Source organism: Colobus angolensis, unplaced genomic scaffold, assembly GCF_000951035.1.
Source record: "Colobus angolensis palliatus isolate OR3802 unplaced genomic scaffold, Cang.pa_1.0 Scaffold180, whole genome shotgun sequence".
Lineage (NCBI taxonomy): Eukaryota > Metazoa > Chordata > Mammalia > Primates > Cercopithecidae > Colobus > Colobus angolensis.
The window spans coordinates 4,907,810-4,925,938 of NW_012114933.1; the positions used below are offsets into that span (position 1 = coordinate 4,907,810).

At 44.5% G+C, this 18,129-nt stretch overlaps 1 pseudogene; it reads left to right on the forward strand.

Annotated features, from left to right (window-relative positions):
- On the forward strand, positions 1 to 7,722 carry LOC105509890 (annotated as a pseudogene).
- Positions 7,723 to 18,129: the final 10,407 nt, after the last annotated feature.

Sequence of the window (18,129 nt, forward strand, 5' to 3'; positions counted from 1 at the left end):
ATGAAATGCCTGAGTGGGAGCCAGAGTCTTCCACTGGTAAAATATATAAAACATTTAGTTTGCTCTGCAATTTCTCCCAGGAGGGTGATTATTTTATTCATTATATCCTCCTTAGAAGTGATTCCCATTCCTTCTTCCAAACTACATCTCTCTGGTTTTTTGTTTTATTTTGGTTTTGTGCTTTTGTTATTTGGCTTACTATTTATAGAGTGCCTACTATGTGCCAGGTATTGCCAGGAGTTGAAGATGCAGAATCAATAAAACAAAGAGGCCTGTAGCCTACCAGAGAAGAAAGCCACTTGGAAAGAAGAGTGTGCACCCAAGTGATATTAGAAAGTTGGTCCATCAGAAGTACCTCTGGGGTCACCTGCGATATGAGGGAGGGAGCAATCCAACTATAAAGTGTCTCTCCCTATCCCTAATCTATAAAGTGAGATTAGTGACTTCACTTGGAAAGGGGTAGATTGAAGTGGCCTATCCTATGCATGGGTTATTCTGTCCACAAGTGATACCAAGCATCTTATTTAGTACTGAGGATTCAATGGTGAGCATGAGAGCATGAGAGACTGCTAATCAAGTTATTACAGTTGCTTGATTATTAATTGAGAAACACACAACAAAAGCACAGGGCCTAATCAAGGGAGGTGTGGAGTCAGGAAGTTTCAGACAATGGCTTCTGGAAAGACCTGAGCAATGGAGCAGACAGGAAGACAGGAGAGAAGGGAGAGAGGTGAACACAAGCACCTGACAGTCCAACCAGTCTGGCTGAGGGCAATGTGAGGAGAGGACAGCCAGGGTGGAGGCTGAGGGACGTGAGGGGTCACGGGGCAAAGGTCAGAGAACAAACCCCACCTTGCCCTTCTGAAAGGCCTTCTCTGGCCACTCTGTTTAAAGTGCCCTCACACATATACATGCAAATGCACACAGGTCGGTGGCTGGCTACTCCTTTCAAGGCCCTTATAATAATCTCTAATTACCTTCTGTATTTGCTTTCTTGTTTATTATCCAGCCCCAAGACCACACCACCCCAAATAAAATGTAAGATTCTGAGGCCAGAACCTTTTGTTAGTCTTGATCACTGCCTAATTCTCAGTGCCTAGAACAAGTGCTTGGCAAACAGTACTCACTAAATAAATGATGGTCTTGGAAAGCAAGTTAAAAAGGTCAGACTACATCTGCAAAGAGGGCTAGATAGGGAACAAATAGGAAAATGCATGATCAGATTGCAGTTTAGGAGCTGATTGGCTGAAACGCAGACTCTCAGCAAGTAGCTGGGTCTAGGGAAAGGGAGGAGAAAGGGTGGGTTCAAGAAATATTTAGATAGGACTGTCAGGGTAGGGAGAAGGGAGAGGACAAAGGGGCAATTCAGATTGATTTCTAGGTTTCGGGCTTAGTATCCACTTACTAAGTGGAGACAAGGAACCTGGGAGGAGAAGCTTTGGTTTCATTTTGTGTTGTTTTGTTGATGCATATGTGACAAGAAATTCTCAATGAACTTCTGGGGAGCAAGCGAATGACTCACCAACTGGATCCCCACGGACAGGGAGGGCCTTATGAACTATGTTAAGGAAGTTGAACCTTATTCTGAAAACAATAGGCAAGTATCAAATGATTTTCAGTTGAAGAGAGACAGATCAGTTTGGGGTTTTAGAAAGATCAATCAGTCTCATAGCTATGCGAGTTCAAAACTAGCATAGGATGGAAACTGAATAGAAAGTATTTCAGAAAAGATTTTAGATCTCCTTTTACGGAAAATTAGAATTACCGTTTCATATCGTATTTTTACTAATTTTATAATTGTGCCTCTTTATGTACTGCTATTCTTCCAAATATATTCTGCAGATATCATAATTATAACTTATTTTTAAAATTAAAATAAAAAAAAACTTCTGTGATAAATTATTTGCATTACACCAAGTCCTAAGATGAGGTCTTAAGAGGAGGTCTTGCATTAATAAAGCAGCTCTTACTTATGTTGTGTCATCTGAGATTAGTGACTTCACTTGGAAAGGAACACCACACTTTGCATTACAAATCTATCCTTAAGAATCTCAGCTGGACATGATGGCTCATGCCTGTAATACCAGCACTTTGGGAGGCCGAGGCAGGCGGATCACCTTAGGTCAAGAGTTCAAGACCAGCCTGGCCAACATGGTGAAACCCCATCTCTACCAAAAATATAAAAAATTAGCAGGGCATGGTAGTGTCCTGGCTGCTGCTTGGGACCATGCACAGGGCTGGACTCTGGAGGTTGCACTCTGTGGTCTGAGGTTAATAAATGGAAATTGCCACAATTTTTATACTGCTATTTCTAAAGACATCACTTATAAGGAACTTAAAAAGCCTATTGAATTCTAAAAATATTACATTAATTGATGTTAGAGAGACTTGGGAAATTCTGGAGTATAGAAAAATCCCTGGGTCTATCAATATACCATCAGATGAGGTAGGTGAAGTTCTACAGATGAACTCAAGAGACTTCAAAGAGAAGTACAAAGAAGTAAAGCCATCCAAACCTGACCACTTGGTGTTTTCTTGTTTAGCTGGAGTGAGAAGCAAGAAGGCTCTGGGCACTGTAATATCACAGGGTTTCACAGTGTTCAACACTATGCTGAGGATGGAAAGAATGGGTAACCTACGAATTTTCAGAGAAGAGACAAGGAATTTGAATTTTTGGAATACAAGTTGCCTCTTTCCTTGCATACATGCAGCTTAGGATAGTGGAATGAGCAAAATAATAAAAATCTAGTACTGGCACCACTGATTATGGTAAGGGGAATTTTGTATAAGTCAGTTAGTTGCTGAATCATTTTCTCATCTGTAAACTGAAAATGCCACTCTCCCCTGAGATAATGCATGTTACTCGCTATGGAAATATAAGGGTTGGAATTCTAGGAATTAATTTTTAATTAGCTTAATATCATTCAATAGTATTCTGAAAGACCAGGTTACTTATATTACCTAATCATGTATGACATTTATGTTAGTATACCTTCTATTTGTCAAAGAGGCTGTGAGCTAGACCTGCAGATTAACAAGCAGATGTGACCTTTAAAAAAATCAATTAATCTGGGATCCAGAGAAGTAGATGAAATTTGAACAATGAAAATACATTAACAGCTTCTAATGACTTATAGCAGTGTTATGACCAGCATGGTAGGGATGAAATTCATAATTTAAAAAATTAAAATTAATATGATTATATGGGGATAGATAATCAGGACAGTGGTTGCCGTTCTAGAGGGAAGAAGATTAACTGGAAAAGGCAAGGAGGAGCTGGGCACGGTGGGTCAGGCCTGTAATCCCAGTACTTTGGGATGCCGAGGCAGGCAGATTGCTTGAGCTCAGGAGTTTGAGACCAGCCTGTGCATGGTAAAATCCAGTCTGTACAAAAAAAATACAAAAAATTAGCCAGCCATGGTGGCACGTGCCTATAGTCCCAGCTCCTTGGGGGAGAACTGGGAGGATCACTCGAGCACTGGAAGATCACTTGAGGCCAGGAGGTCGAGGGTGCAGTGAGCCAAGATCACACCACTGCACTCCAGCCTGGGTGACAGAGTGAGACCCTGTCTCAGAACAACAACAAATAGAAAAAAAAAGGCGAGGAAAGAACTTTCTAGGGTGATGGAAATGTTCTGTATCTTGACTGAGGTATGGATACATAGGTATATACATTTAAATGTAAATGATTGCCACTAGCGTGGGTATATTCCTTTGGAATATTAAGTCCTATACTTGTTAGTGTGCTAATGTACTGGTGGCAAAATAAACCTGTTTTTCTCTTGTCAAAAAGAAAGGAAGGAAGGAGAGAGAGAGAGAGAGAGAGTGAGAAAAGAAAAGAAAAGAAAAGAAAGAAAGGAAAGAACTCAGCACAAACATCCAACATGCCCTGGGAAACTCAATCTCCTTTATTCACTGAAAGCAAACCCCAACAGGCAAAATTCTAAAAGTCACTGCCATAAAACTCAGGCCCACTAAGATATTTGCTCCATGGCTACAGGACAGGCAGTTGACCAGATATTCAGAGGGCTGGAGTGAGGGGAAAGCTCTGGTGCCACATCCCTCTGCTGACACTTTTGGGGGAAGGCAGAGGAGAGTGTGCTAGGCCCAGGCCCACAGTGAAGATGCAAATCTTGGGTTTCCAGGTATAGCCAAAGCAATCTATAGCCCTAGACTTCTTGCTTTGCAGAACACAACCCACCAGTCTCTTATCTATTCATTCATTCTCTAAATATTAGCTTTCCTGAAACTGTTTTGTACTGAGATCTTAAGTAACAAAAAGAAAAACAGCAGGTACCCTGCCCTTACTTCCTCTCAACAGGGCATTCCCCAGGACCCCATGTCCACTATGCATGGCCATTCAGATTGTGAGAAGAAGCTATTCCCGGAGTCTCTGATGTAAGTAGCACCCACTGGAATTCTGCAGTGAGGCAGTCCTGGTGCCCAGTCTACCTCAGTTGAGCTGATAACTCTCTCTTAAGTGTTGCAAAACCTGTGTCCTATCCTGTATGCCCTATGTGTGGCAATTATGTGTTCCTGTGTTCGTTGCCCAGCTAGCATGGGAGTTTGCCAGGCCCCAGTCACAGGCATGGGAGTCAGTGCTGTAGCCAGGCTTGCTCCTCACAGGGACAGAACCTTCCCTAAAGCCCCTGGCCTAACATTGGTGGCTATTCCAGCCCCTCATTCCTCTCTGATGGCATTGCCATCTCATACCTCTGTAAGATTATATGGCCGTTGAATTATCTCTTTTACTAAGACACAAACTCCCTGTATAAGTTTCCTGTTGCTGCTATAACAAATTGCCACAAATTGAGCGGCTTAAACCAACACAAATTTATTATCTTACAAGTTCTGGAGGTTGGAATCTAAAAGAGGTCCCATTGAGCTAAAATCGAGGTGTGGGCAGGGCTGCCTTCCTTCTAGAGGCTCTAGGGGAGAATCTATTTTCTTCCTTTTCCAGCTTCTAGAGGCTACCTGCTTTCCTTGGCTTGTGGTCCCAGCCAGCAATCACAGCTCTCCAACCTCAGCTTCCCATCTCCTCCTCCAACTCTGACTGTTCCATCTCCCTCTTAAAAGACCTTTGTGATATCCAGGGCCCATTCAGATAACCCAGGATCATCTCCTCATTTCACAAATATAATCATATCTACAAAGTCCCTTTTGCCATAAAAAGCAATATATTCACATATTCAGAGATTAGGACATGAACATAGTTGAGGAGCTGGTTTTCTGCCTATCACACTCCCCAGCGGCATTCTATCCTTCAGTCACTCGTATTTAATGAGCATCTATTATTTGTAGGTTACTGGACTATGTCCTGGGAATACAGAGGTCAATAAGGCAGTAGCATAAAGGCCTCTGGAGCAAAGGCCGTGAGGGTTTTATGGTGATTTGTATGCCCTGTACCGCCCTATTTAAAAAGAAAAAAGTTAAAACCAGAAGATGTTAAAGAAAAACATGGACTTTTTGGCTTCTCTAGAAAAATCAGATGGTCAGGGCACCCTGGGACTCATTAGTTCCCACAACATAGCAACCATGTATGGGGTGTGGATGCTTTAACCACAGGGTACCCACCACTCTGTGTCACCTCCTGCCACACTAGCGGCTGCTTGGCTCACTATGACTCACTGGCTCCTGAAAACATTTGGGTTTGGGCACCACAGCTTTGGAGAAGAAATGGTAAAGTGAGATGCCAAGTTATTTACTTTGGAACTGAAAGAAAATGTTAGGACTTCTGGGGTTGCTATATCTAAAAACAAGTAAGAACTGAAGATTTTTTTCATCTTTAATTTACGGAATGATGGACATCCTGTCTCAACTGGCATGAGACAGCCTCACCTGTTGAGTGTGAGTTTCATCTGCTCAGTGCACAAGTCTCCTAAGGGATGGGTGGGGGTTCTACAATGCAGAAAGCTTGACTGCGATGCCCTCTCTCTCTCCCTACATTCAGTACACACCACCGGCAGGTTTGCCTGGATAACTGGGTCTACTAATTGCGTTATCTCACTGTAACTAAACAAGTTCTGACAAATACGATCAGGAACTTACAAAATTCTTCCAAACAAACCATTGGCTAAAGCTATATACAAATAATGTAAGGACCAGTAATGCAAAGGAACAAGCGGTGCTGGTGATTCTCTTCCTGGACAAGTTCTCCACCAGCCTTGTTACAAGGTAAGGCAATAATATGCTAAGGAGATTTGACAATAAAGTAGTCCAACAATGAGAAATTATTGAACTATTGAACCATTGATTGAGTCTAGTGCTGAGTGGTCTAGCTTTGGTAGCACTGATAGATGATTTACAGAGATACACTGGAGGTGTATGCTAAAGATATTTCTATCTAGACTTTTTCACTAGACAAAGGTGGCTTCCCATCGTGATGAAACTTGCCAAGATTGTTCAAGGCAATAGCCTGAATCACCCAAGGAGCTAAGAAAAAACCTAAATTCATATAATGCATCTGGCTACTCAAGAAAATATTCTTCCAAGTACACCAAAGTAGATTTGAATAAGACTTTGGTATTCAATATCTGTCATGCCATCGGTGCCATGGATGAAGAACAGCGTATATGCTAAAATGTATGCTATGGAAATCTTTATTCAATAAATCTCCATTATCCACATTCTTTCCCCTAAATGAATTTCTAATCCACTGGCACTTACCCAAAGTAATTGCACAGATGGGGAGGAAAGGAGGGTAATGAGTAGGAAAGGATGGAAATGAGTATTTAATGAGTGGTTCTCAGGCTGCTAGGCAGTCTTACATAGTATTTTATTTAAGCCTCTCTGAAGAAGGTATCATCATCTCCATTTTACAGAAGTAAAAATCAAGACTCAGAGAAGTAAATTCCCCAAATTCTGAGAATACAGGACAACACCCTGATTGAAGCCACGTCCATCTGACCGCAAAGCTTCTTATCACCCTACACTGACCACTTGGATCACTGGCTCCTCGCCCATCACCACCCGATCTGTCCCCACGTGGCAATCACTGCCCTCTCAGATCTCGCTGGCCTGCAACTCACACCTTTCCCCTCAAAGCCACAGTCACGGCAGCCCCAGGCCTCCAGTTCCCTGTCCTATCTACTCTAGGAACCAGGCAGGAATGGGCAGGGAGTGGGCAGAGGAAAATCCAGGAAGGAAGGAGCAGAGCTGAGAACAGAGCCCGGCCTCCCCACCGCCACAAGGGGAAGGTGAGCGGTCCTCTACTCCAGGGGCGGGTCATCGCTGGAAGGTGCTGCAAAGCTCCCATGAAATCAGCAAGAGTGTAAGCAGCAAGGACACTATTTGTCTACGCCTAAAATGCAGTAAATAAGACTTTAGAATTTAGTCCAGGTACTACAGCTATACAAGGCCTTTGATTTAGAATGTTCTCTTAAAAAGCCTCCAAGGGAGTCTTTTGTCGAACCGAATTCAATTTTAAAACGCCTTGAAGGGAGGGAAGAACCAAGTACAGGGCTCAATCACGTAGTAAAAAGTCAAAGAATTACGTCATTAACAATCTTTAACCTCTGAAAAGCGCCACAGAAATGTAGAGCACGTCTTCCTAATGGAACCCAGAAAATGTATGCTGATAGGTGGAGGGGCTTATGGGACAGCGGGCTGGTGGCCAAAGACGATTCCAGCGGTGAGTTTATGGCAACCCGAGCCCTGCCGCTCACTTGCGGCCAAGTAACTCGCCGGGGCGGGGTGAGGGGCAGAGCTAAGAAGGATCAGTAGGCAAGACAGCAGGAAACATTCATTCTGCTGGTAGGAATGCGTCAGGAGGCCGACTTTAAAACTCCGATCCTCGGAGAAGGCCACGCGGAGGTGAGGAACAGGCCCTGCCCTAGAGGCGTCCGGCGTCCATTGCACCGACGCGGAGATGGAAGTTCTTCGCGGCGGCGCCCAGTCACTGCGCAGGACCGAGCAGTCTCCTCCCCCGGCTGCCCGGCTCAGGAATGCCCTGCCTGCGAGTCAAAGTCGGGGTCGCGGAGTGGCGAACCTGGCCCAGCATTGCCTGGGGCCAGCAGGGGCGCCGAGGGCGTCTCCCCGCCAGGGCCCTCTTCCCCGCTGGCCCACCCTCTCCAAGCGGGCTCCGCACGGCCAGGGATGGGACGGGGAGGGGAAGTTTGGGGCGCGTACCTCCTAGCGCCCGGCAGAGCCCCAGGCAGGCGGCCAGTAGTAAGAGGCGGCGGGTCCCGAACTGCCCATCCCTCCGCGGCGGCCGCGCACGCCGCGCTCACTCCCCAGCGGCGGCCGAGCTACCTGCGCTGCCGCGACCCCGAGCCCTGCAAGGGGGCGCCGCCCCCAACACCTCGGGGGCCGGGCCGGGGCGGGGAGAGCCATTTGCAGCCTGAACCTGTTGTGCCCCTTCAGAGCAAGGAGCGAGCTGGGCCTTTACCCCGATCCTTACCTCCCGCCCGCCGCTGGTAGCATTAAACTGGCCTAATGGCACCTAAAGGGGCAGAGAGTAAGCGGCTCCTGCCCCACCCGGCCGAAATCTGCGATGGAGTGAAGTATGCATGTGAGAGCAGGTGATTGTGACAAGTCAAGAGTGAGGGCAGCAGGCTGGAGGGTTGGGAGGAGACAGAAGGATTCCTGGAGAAGATAGGACCATCATCTGGCCTTGAGGCAACCGCTTCCCCTGACCAGGGTGAGATTCAGGAGGGCAGAGGGTTTGTTTTTCTCATTTCTACATCCTAAGTGAGTACCTGGCACATAGCATCAGTAAATAGGTATTGGATGAGTATGAATGGAAGAGAAGACAACCTAATCATTCCTTCTTAAATGTGAGTCTTATTTTTGTTTCTTAGAAAGCACGGCCCGTAAATTATCCCACTGGATTTTTGAAGCAACTCTCTATCAGAAGACCCAAGAGTCCCCACCGGTGGATATCGCCCCTGAGTTTTGGCACGTGATCATAGATCATAGAGAGGAAAAGCCTCCACTCAGGTCTACGGCTACTGGTAAAAATTCACTTAAGCAGGGCCTGAAGAGGATAGTGCTTGACAGGGAGGCGCCAGGGACCTTCTAGAATCAGCTCCTCTGGGAAGCATTTCTTTCAGTTGTGTTCTCTGCAACATGGGTGTTTGTCAAAATGCCAACACATGAGCTACAAGAACAATCAATGCTAGTGATATTTTGTTCCTAATAAAATTAACAATGTCATTTCCCCTTCATTTGCTTTTTTGGTTCTGTAATGAAGTGCTTTTTCAGCATAGAATCAAATTTTGACCATTTCTTCAGCAGATGACCTGTGAGACCACTGTTTTTACTTCTGAGCTGGAATGTTTTGTCTACCCAGCATCTTCCCTTCTCCTGGGAACCTCACCCTCTTTCTTTAAGGGACTGTCTACTCCTGCTCTGACCATGTGTAGAAAATGAGAGTTGGTCTCCACATTCATGAGCCACAGTGATAAGTCAAGGAGTGGGTTCTTGACCTGAGCAGGGCCAGTTTCTATTTAAAGACTTTCAGGGAAGGTTTCTAAAGGACAAGGGTCTGCTCCTCTCTGGAGGGGAGGCAGAGAAGCTATAGGTAAAACTGTTTGCCTTTTCAAAGAAGCTAGCCTCTAAATGAGAAGAGAGCAGACAAAAAGATTTGCAGCTTGGGCCTGGGATGAATGAGATCTGTCCTCTCCATTCATCCACAAAGCCAGCAGTATTCTTATCTTCTCTGGAATTTGATTACATGAGTCAGTCAAGTCCCCTTTCAACCTAACCTAGCTCAGGTAGTGTTCCATTACTTGTAAGCAAAAGAGCCTTCTTAACTTCAATCCAAGCATGATTTATATCACACTAGCTATGGTTTGTGCTCTGCAGGCCACAAATTTGCAAGCCCCAAGAGGAGGAGCTGAATTCCAGCTGATCACTATCCTCAGCCCAGATTCCCCTGGCACTCATAACTGCCTTACACGCTGTTGATTTCTCCGGCAAGCACCTGCAGCTCTCTACATGGGGCTTACTCTCTGGGTGTAGGAACATGCCTCGCCTTTGTATGCCCAAGACAGGCCAGGGGTGGATGCTCACAGGAGCAGCCCTCAACCAATTATGGAAGGGAATTGGACAAATATCCAAATTTCCTCACCCTAGGGTGGGGCAACACCAAAGTGGGATCTAAATAGTCTCCTAGAGGACTAGGCTCTAGTTACCCATGGTGGTAACCTGCTCATTAATGTGAGTACTTGGTGGAACTGCATATGTAGTCCCAAAACAAAAAGTTGTGGGTTGGAAGGAACTTCTGAGAATGAAGTATAAGCAGCAGATTTGTTGTTAAGAACCTGGCCACTGACTTTGCATCCCAGACTTACCTCAGTGCCCCAGGGCAAGTCCCTTAGCCTCTTTGGGCCTTGATACCAGGCCTGCCACACGCTTTTTGTCTGCAAAATTGGCATAGTGATAGTTCCTACCTCATATGATGGTTGTGAGGATTCATTGTGACTTTTTGAAGTCTCAGAATGGAGCTAAAGGGGCAGAGAGATTCCACTGACATGTGTGGTGGTTTTGTGCCTGATATACAAGTGAATCCAAACTTCCTTTTCTACAACTCCTTCCTTGCTGAGTTGCAAGGACAGTCACAGTAGTTCTTTAGCTTCAGACTAAATCAGAACAGGATTTCAAAGTAGCTTGAAGAGTCTAGTTAGGGGTCCTCAACCACCCCTGGCAAGAACTCTTAAAGTTGCCTGGGCAGTTGGAGTTCTACTCCTGGCCTTGCTGGACTCATCTACATCTCCTAGTTCCTTTGTGTCCTATCTGCCCCTCCATGCCAATCGAATGTTGTGCACTTTGTCAGTATTGTTTCTCTAACAAGCCAGATATGAGTAATCAGCTGGCTAAGAAGCATTTAAGAGGGGAACCAGCCAAAAAGGATTAATTAGATTTTCCAGGTTCTACACAAACCTGTTACTCCCAGCCACTATGGTCTCCCACACAGCCCAGTGTAAACTAAACACACTGTGCCTCTGCTTTTTCCTTCTTAAAACGTGGAAATCACACCAAATCTCTACAGTCCTTCAAAAACTTGAGCATTTTAAACAAATGGAAAGCCTCTCCACAAGGAATGTGAATAAATAAGCATAGAAGTTGGCCTCACCCTGGGCTGTGTCCTACCAGAGTGCTGGAGGTGTAGCTTGGGAAGTCTGCTGGGGTCTGAAAGGCCAGTTCAGCTCAGATCAATCCAAGCATGCAGAAATTATCCTGGCACGCTCAAGTATCCATATAAATTTAAAAGCACAGGCAGCATAGAACAAGATTACCCAGAGAGGCCCAAGCTATCACCAATGTCTCCCAGAGGGGCCCCTACTCAAATATTGGTTATCTCTGGCTAAGAACACAAGCTCAGGGGTTTGAAAGACCTGAGTGCAAACTCTACCTTGGATACTAGTAAGTGACATTGGTTTGTGACTTTGACCAAATCACTCAAATGTCCCAGCTGTCCCCTCATCTGTAAAATGCAGATAATCATTCTGATTCCATAGGTGTGTTGTGCAGTTTAGTGAACTCATGAGGATTGAGTATTAAATAGTACCTGGCTCATGGTAGAAATTCTGGGCACTATAATTTTACCTAGGGGCCCAGTTGGGCCTGTGGACCTTCTCTGCCAGCCTCTGAGTAGCCCTGACTCAATCCCAAGCCTCAGACACTCGAGAATGAGCCATCTCTCATCTTTCCTGCAGCATGGAGGACTGTTTCATTTTGTTTCTGTATACTTAGCCATGTATACTGCTAAAGACTACTCATGTTCTCCATGTTAATAATCTCCAGCACCTTCCAGCTGTCCACAGCAGTGTGGATTTTCTAGGGGTTGAAGAACCCCGGACCAGATGGGTAGGAGTTATAGCTCTGGTCCTAGATGTGTGACAAGGCACATATCCTGCACCGGCCTCAGCTTCCTCCCTTATAAAATGAAAGGGATGGACTAAATGATCCATAAATTCCCTTCAGGCTCAACATTTTATGATTCTAATTGGTTATCATTAGCGTCAGATGGCTCCCCCATTTAAATACAGCTCTTTAAATGGGCATACAAGGAAACTTGTAAAGTTTGGATTTCTTTACACAAACCAAGGTAGTGATTGCCAATAACGCGAAGCTTTTAATGTAGAAACATCTTTCAAAATGTTGAAAAGAGATAACTGGGAATTTGCTCCCTGTAGGGCACCACTCGCTCCTCTTATCTGAATTAGTTCTAACTTATCACTCAAATGCTTCAAAGATTGAATGTGATCTCCAGCCAATTTCCACGGTAGCTAAGATGGCTCTAGAATAATGGGAAGTTAAGATGCTCAGTTGTTAGAGAAAACCCATGTTTGTGGTGACTCTAGGAATGTTTCTTTGTAGTGTCTGGTCAGGAAATCCACCCAAATAAGGGCCACACTCTAACCTAGTCATTTTGACTGGCACTCTCCTGCTATACCCCAGCAACAGGAATTATCCTATTCAGATATTAGCCTGAACATGGTTCACTCAGAAATGAAGGTATAGAGAGCAGAACACAAATATAGGGATATGCATTCACTGATTCAACAAATATTCACTGAACTCTTTCAAATGCAAAAGGCACATGAAAGATGCCCTGGTGCACACAGAGATCAGTTACAGCCTCTGCTTTCTAGGAAGCTGCAACATAGAGAGAGACATAAGACACGCATAGCAGTAATTTTAATAAAAGTGAATTGGAAGTTGAGTCACGCCTCTGGGCTCAAATGTCTCCTTTCTGGAACTATCCAACCCATACACCGTTGTTGATGTGACCAGTTTGAGCAGCTGTGTCACATTTGCATGGCCCCTCACCCTCTGACCCCACACAGTTGGACCAGTTGAATTCCTCATCTAAAGGGCATGACTCTGGAGGACAAGAATATCAAAGCTGATTCCTTCTCAACACTTTCAACCAAGAAGCATAAAGAATGCAATGATCTGGTGGCAGTCACAGAACCAGTAAGTCATGTGGAGGTGGTGCCTTCATAAATACCAGCAGAGATCCAAGTTCCACCCAAGCTATGGAGGAATAGGGACTACAAGTCAGCAGAAGAAGCCACTTGCCTCTGTCTTGGTCTTTGCAGAGAGGAGATTGGTACCATGTTCCAGAGAAAAGCTGATTGTAAGAGACAATCAGAGCCACAGAAAATCGTTGCCTGGTGGTTTTCTCATTCCTGTGAAGTCCAGATGTACTTCCTGAATTTTATGTCCATGAGATTCTTCTGGGTTCTTTCAATAAATCCATACTTTGCTAGAGCTGGTCTATAACTCTAGCTTCGCAGATTCTGGTGTGCACAAATTATGACTTTCAATATTTTTCCAAAACTCAACTTGATTTCTGTTTTGACCTTCAAAATCTGTTGCAGATGCAAAACTACCACTCAGCCAGTTGAAGGATTCTTTCCTGCATCCCCTGCCCAAAGTTGTTTTGCAGTTCCGTGGAATTAATGTAGTGCCAAGACATCAAGATGACTGAAGAAGGGGTGTGGCAGTTGTCTGTTGCAAGACACTCTCACCCTTACGCAGGCCCCCCTGAGACATTCTTCACCCCATGTGGTCTTCAGGTGTCAGTCCATGCAGGCTCCATGGAGACCGCCTCCTTCCCATCTGAATGGTCCCTTCAGGTCAGCAACGTTTTCCATTTCTCCCTAGCTACTCTGAATGCTCTCGGGCCACCCCTAGTGCAGGAGCTGTTTGTGAGGCTGGGTAAGGCTCTAACTACCAATGCTCACCACATAGACATTTTCTCTCTTGGAATCTTACTGTCCTTTGGGACCCTATTCATCTAGCTGTGGGGTTGGGCTGCTTCCATGGGTCTCTGACTTTCTGTAAGGCCCACCAGTGTCATCGCACTGACCATTTTGCCTTGACTGTTCTGTCCCCCAACCCAGGAAATCCTTTTCCTCTTGACCTGCTGGGTAGTGAGAAGGAGGAAATGCTGCATAAACCAAGATGGGGTTTTAGCCACTCAGCAAAATAAAGTGTAAAATGAGTTTGATTATTATAATATAAATGTATCATTTGTGCAGATTTGAATTGCAGACAAGAGGACTTGTATTTGCCACATTAAGGGGCCTACACAGGAATACTAAGAATTCTTATGGAACCTACGCTACTCCCAGACTGGTTAACAAATGGTTGAATTTGAGCCAATGTCTTTGAGGCAATGGCTGTGACCTCAGTGAGCACTGATGTGTGAAAATGAGGTAGACTCTCAGAAGTCACTGCTGGTTTCAGAAAAAACAGTCTTTGAAAGAGTACCTCAGGATGCTTTCTGTCTCCCGGGAAGTCAACAGAAGGAAGAATGGCCAAATGAAAACTTCTGAGTTTTCTGCAGAGATTAAATTCTCTAATTTCTGGGAAGTTGCCTCAGGAAAGACACGGATCTCTTCAGGACCTCTGTCAAGGATTCCAGTTTCTCAAAAACCAGAACCTTTTCCCAAGGAGAGTGGAGCAATTCTAGCTGAACTGGCTGCCTCCAGCAACCAAGAGGTCCCTTGCTACTCTGCAGAACCCACACGGCCCCTTAATGTGACATTAACTTAGTGACCTGGAGCACATGCAGAAAAGATCTATATCCCACCTAGAAGAAAAATTCTGCCTAGCCCCAAGGGGAATATTTCCAGGTAGCTTCTCTGAGTAGAAAAGGGGAAATATTCTCCAAGTAGAAAAGGGGAAATGTTCTCCAAGTAGAAAAGTGCTAATGGATTCTGTTCTTCCTTGATTTGTGGGAAGATAAACACTTTATAGGAGATTCTACCCACAAAGAGACCCAGAACTAATAACGTGGAAACTGAGGTATATTTGGTACCAGGAAAGGCAGCTTGGGAAACCAGAAGAGAACTAGATTGGGGCCAGGCTGACTCTGCAGGAGCCTAACTCATTCAGCTCCCTTGTCCCCTCTTAGCCCAGAGAGCCTCCAAGGCCCAAGTTAAAATAATAACTACCAGAAGGAGGAGAATTATGTATCTAAAAAGCAGTTGAGGTAACAGCCCCATTATTTAGGGAGACAGCTTTTCACAGAGGCTTTATAACCCCTCCCTCTGTGAGTGGTTAGAGGTTCAAATCCCAGCTTCACCACTCAGCAAGCCAAGTTACTTAGCCTTTGTGCCTCAGTTTTGCCAGCGGAGATATGGACATAGTGTAGTACCTACCTCCACTGGGATGTTGTAAGGTTAAATAAGATCATTCACAAAATATGCTTGAGACATAATGGTAGGCAGCATTTTGACTGTTAACCACTCCTGTTGCCTTTAAGCAAAATGAGATATCTCTTCCTTGAAGAATACTGTTCAAAGACATGCAAACACCAAGGAGAAAAAGAAATGGCTGGGTGTGGGGAGTTGCAAGGATTTGTTTCTTTATGAAATATTACTCCACCGTAGTAGTTTGCTTGCAAGGAACAGAACCCCACTGAAAGAGCCTTAACTAGAAAGGAGAGTCCCATATGATAAACAGGAGGAGAGCAAGAGCCTTTTTGGGTATGTGAGTTGAATTTTAAAGCCTGGGTCAATGGAGATGTTGTACAAGGCCCTAGAAGGCAGGAGGACATGAGAGCCTGGTACTTCCAGCCCGTTCTTTCCTCCTCAGGAGACAGCTTCTGTCCGAGGGCTAACAGGAGAAGGAAGAGTAGCATCTCAGGATGTCAGAAGTTTGTGCAATTTCTCAAGCTTGTTCAGTTTCTCCCCATCACATACACACATGGGTTCTTCTTCACTGGCAACACGCTCATCATATGGCTAGTGCTTCACCCCTTCTTGATCTTTCAAGGGTGGTAGGGATTGTGAGAGGCAATTTCCATACAATGAATGAAACTGGGGACTAAGTAAGGACTTTGATTCAATGTCTAGTTGAGGACTGCCAGCAAATGCAAAGTCCTCACTTGACAGTAATGGAAGGAATAGCACACTTGGCCCTATAGCACAGGCACAGAGTGGGTTCTTTCTGACGGAGACTGGACAATCTGTGGACTGAGGCTCACAAAGAGGCAAGTTCTCCATGCTTGGCCAGATCCAGCCATATGGCATCTTTGGCAAATTCCTCAGAGTCAACTGTCAGGGAAAGCTCATGACCCCCATTCTTTTATTCTCTTCTTTCTCCCCCCCGACCCCCCACAAACACCTAGTCATTTTTTCTCCCTAGCGCAGGATAATAATCTCTTTTAACATGGGTGAGAATCTGCTCTCTTCCTCTGCTTTTGGCTGTGTTTTTGCTCATTGTCTCCTAGAGGGTTGCAGCCCAGAAGAGAGTAGAAAGAGCCCCTGAGCTATTGTAGCTTTTGTGTTACAAAAACCTTAACGCTTATGGGTATGGGATTCAGAGGCACAAAGATTGCTTGTTTGAATGATAAGTGAAAGGGTGCTCACAAAAGGAAAAACTAAATTAATATCTCAAACTATGACTCCAGTCACTTCTGGTTACAGTATAATATTGTGGGTAAGGCTAGTAGGCCTATCTTTCTGCCAATTCTAGAATTCAGAGCCCAGATCAAAGACTTGGCATTCAGAAACATCCTGAACATTTGCTTTCAGCTTATCCAGGTTCTGGGTCATGAAGCCTGAAGTCAGCAGAAGGGTGGTATATAGTCAGAGAGAGAGAGAGAGGAAGTACTAGGACAGTGCGGGGTCTCTGAAGTTAACAGATTAGAGAGCTTCAAGGACTGACTGTGGTCCCAGAGACTGACTTCCCACCCTGGGAAGAGCCCACTGGGTGGTCTCTGATAACATCTTGAAAACTATTTCTGATAATGGGTATCACAATAGAAAAAGAGGAAGTCAAACTACCCCTGTTTACAGATGACATGATTCTATATCTAGAACACCCCATAGCCATGGCCCAAAAGCTCCTTCAGCTGATAAACAACTTCAGCCTAGTTTCAGGATACAAAATCAACATACAAAAATCATTCTAGCATTCCTATACACCAACAACAGCCACGCCAAGAGCCAAACCAGGAACTCAATCCCGTTCGCAATCACCACAAAAAGAATAAAATACCTAGGGATACAGCTAACCAGGGAGGTGAAAGATCTCTACGATGAGAAGTACAAAATACTACTCAAATAAATCAGAGATGACACAAACAAATGGAAAAACATTCCATGGTCATGGACAGGAAAAATCAAAATCGTTAAAATTGCCATACTGCCCAAAGCAGTTTATAGATTCATTGTTATTCCTGTCAAACTACCAACAAGCTTCTTCACAAAACTAGAAAACACTATTTTAAATTTCATATGGAACCAAAAAAGAGCCTGAATAGCCAAGGCAATCCTAAGCAAAAAGAACAAAGCTAGAGCCATCATGCTACCTGACTTCAAACTATGCTTCAGGGCTACAGTAACCAAAACAGCATGATACTGGTACAAAAGCAGACACATAGACCAATGGAACAGAATAGAAAGCCCAGAAATAAGGCTGCACACCTACAACCATCTGATATTCAACAAAGCTGACAAAAACAAGCAATGGAGAACAGACTCCCTATTCAATAAACCGTGCTGGGAAAACTGGCTAGCCATATGCAGAAGATTGAAGCTAGGCCCCTTCCTTACACCATATACAAAAATCAACTCAAGATAGATTAAAGACTTACATGTGAAGCCCAAAACTATGAAAACCCTGGAAGACAACCTAGGCAATACCATCTTGGACCTAGGAATGGCCAAGGATTTTATGACAAAGACACCAAAATGAATCACAACAAAAGCAAAAATTGACAAATAGGATCTAATTAAACTGAAGAGCTTCTGCACAGCTAAAGAAACTATCAACAGGGTAAACAGACAACCTAGAGAATGAGAGAGAAATGTGTGCAAACTATGCATCTGACAAAGGTCTAATATCCAGCATCTATAAGGAACTTAAACAAATTTACAAGGGGGGAAAAAAAAGCAACTCATTAAAAAGTGGGCAAGACATGAACAGACACTGTTCAAAAGAAGACATATATGTGGTCAATGAGCATATGATAAAAAGCTCAATATCCCTAATGATTAAAGAAATGCAAATCAAAACCACAATGAGGGCCAGGCGTGGTGACTCAAGCCTGTAATCCCAGCACTTTGGGAGGCTGAAGTGGGCAGATCACAAGGTCAGGATATCGAGACCATCCTGGCTAACATGGTGAAACCCCATCTCTACTAATAATACAAAAAAATTAGCCAG